Consider the following 2,697-nt stretch of genomic DNA (forward strand, 5'->3'; position numbering starts at 1 on the left):
ATTGCAGTACTTCAAACAATATTAGAAAAATATGTGACCAAAAAGTTGCAGGTAGTGTACGCAGTCTTGTCGACTTTACGACCGCCTTCAACAGGGTTGACAGAGACAAGCTTTGGATCAAGCTGCAGAAAATGGGAATCCCACAAAATCTCCTCCATCTAATAACATCACTGTACTCTGGGACATGGTGCCAAGTCCAAATGGGGAGGGAGAAGGGTCTTACCTGCCCAATATCAACTCTAAACGGCCTGCGTCAAGGGTGCCTTTTAGCTCCCTAATTATTTTCTCTATACTGGAGCGACCTACCGGAAAACCTTAAGCAGGTCAATAACTTCCCACCTAAGATTGCATCGATTGAAATCCACTGTTTGATGTACGCAGACGATGTAGTAATCCTAGATCTGACTCCATTTGGTCTCCAAAGAAATCTGCTGGCACTCACCAAATACACATACAAAGAAATCTATTTAATTTCAAACGTTACCAAAACAAAAATTGTCCCATTCACAGGAAAGAAGAGCTACGTCCAATATAATTGGACACTAGGGGGAAAACCATTGGAAATTGTTAAAGAATATATATATCTCGGGAGAATTTCTACTCAGTCCCTGCACAATCAGCCTCACTTGCAAAAAATGGGTCGAACAGCTGACGTCCACTTGGGGGCCCTCCAAAGACTTTATTCTTCCACTGGTCAAAGACACTTCTCTGCTCTGTTACAGGTATATAGTTCTAAAATCCCTGCCTTTTTTCATATGTAATAGAACATATTCCAATGAATGAATGGAAACAAATCGACATCAAAGAAGGGAAAATCCTTCGGAAATTAACTAGGATGCCGCAAGCTGTGCCGGTCCAAGCTCTTCGGCTGGAATTATCGCTAGTCAGCTCCTTCGCCAGAGGGATTACAAACCTAATTAGATGGGCATATAACTTGGTTCATGCCGACCAAGGATCTTTAAAGAGCACTGTTAAAAATTGAGACACTTGAGCAAGATTCCCCGAAGTATGTGTTTTGTAAAAATTTACCCACTGCTTTTAAATTATCAACTGTTACATTGGACATGTTAAAATCTTGGTCACAAGCCCAATTGAAACTGCCTAAAGCACCTAACCCCAAGGCTAAGTATGAACCTTGACATCCAACATTGTTCCGATCTTTCAACGTATAAACAGTACGCGGACACAATAGTCTTCAAAAAAATGCAACAATATATCCTTTTCAATTTAAATGACGGAGTTAGGCAAAGCACCATTTTATTACGGCTTGGGATACTACCCTTGAAATCACACACTTAAGTGGTTGCCAAAAGAAAGATGGTCTAATCTCTGTGATTTATGTAAAGGCGGGGTGCAAGATTTGGAACACGTCCCTTTTGCCTGTCCAAACAAGTCTGTTGTAGCAGCCAGGTCTGGATACATTACACCAATCAAAACAAAATGTAATATAAACTCTGTCCAGAATCTGATTTCCCTCTGCAAAGCTCCACCTATTGAATTTGTGTGTATTAATATGTACAACTTTTTAAAAACATTTTAAAATGTATATTAGATCGATAATTTTATCTGTATAAGTGTACTTTTTATTGTCAAAAATTTTTGTGTTCTCGGAAGAGAACTGAATCAAATAAATTATTTCTGAATTTCATGCTTGCTTATGCTGAGAAAATACACAGGATGGCGATTAGGATGTTTCAATAAGTATTTATTGGTCCAGCGTCAGTCTTCTGTAAAACATTTGCTGCGATAATCTGGACACAGAAGCATACGCATGCTACTGTTTTATCTGAACTGTATACGTTCAACTTCTTAGCACTAGGATAGAAATATTTCTACTGCTTACCAGGTAAACGTGGTGACCTCCACCTATTCCCACATTCTGAGAAAGCTGCGAAAAAAATTCCAAGTGGTTTTCAAAGAACACTGGGAAAACAATCACACAGGTCCTGATAACCATCTGACTCGACTATTGTAACAGACTCTAAGCAGCAATCACCAAACCGCTCCAGAAAAGGCTTCAAACCATTCAAAACACTGCAGTAAGATTCATCCTCAATCTACCTCACTCATCACCCCACACCTCAAGGAGTTTTACTGGGTCCCTTTACACAAATGCACTCAGTTCAAACTCCATGCGCACAGCGCTACACAACATAGGTCCCACCTACCTAACAGCCGCATTCACTTCCACCAACCTTCCAGGCACTTCTGCTCAGCCGCATGCTCACCAGTGCATGTACCTGCATACACAAAAAACTAAGCCAGAGCTCATGCCTTCTTGTACATCTCCATCAAAACATGAAACAATCTTTCAAATCAGTCACCGCATCTTGAGTTACGCAAGAGGCTAAATAACTGGTATTTGAACATTGCATGGAGGCTGAGTGGCGCATCGGGCAAACTTGGTCTACTCCGAGTCCTCCTGCAGGTGGCCATGGTGTTTCCATTTCCAGCTTTCGTTCTCAGTCCATCCCGTCAGCTTTCTTTTCAGCTGTCTGAAACGGACATTTTGTTGAGTCCCCTTCTCCTGTCAAGTTGCCAGGTTCATAGTTTTCCATTTCCTCAAGTGTGACATCTTCCTGGGTTGAATAACATTTATTTGCAGGCTAAGAGAATCAATTGGAATTTCATTTCATAAACACACTGCAATATAATGATCTGGAACGAGCCAAAAATACTTACAACACTTTTCACAGG

Source organism: Lissotriton vulgaris, chromosome 4_1, assembly GCF_964263255.1.
Source record: "Lissotriton vulgaris chromosome 4_1, aLisVul1.2, whole genome shotgun sequence".
Lineage (NCBI taxonomy): Eukaryota > Metazoa > Chordata > Amphibia > Caudata > Salamandridae > Lissotriton > Lissotriton vulgaris.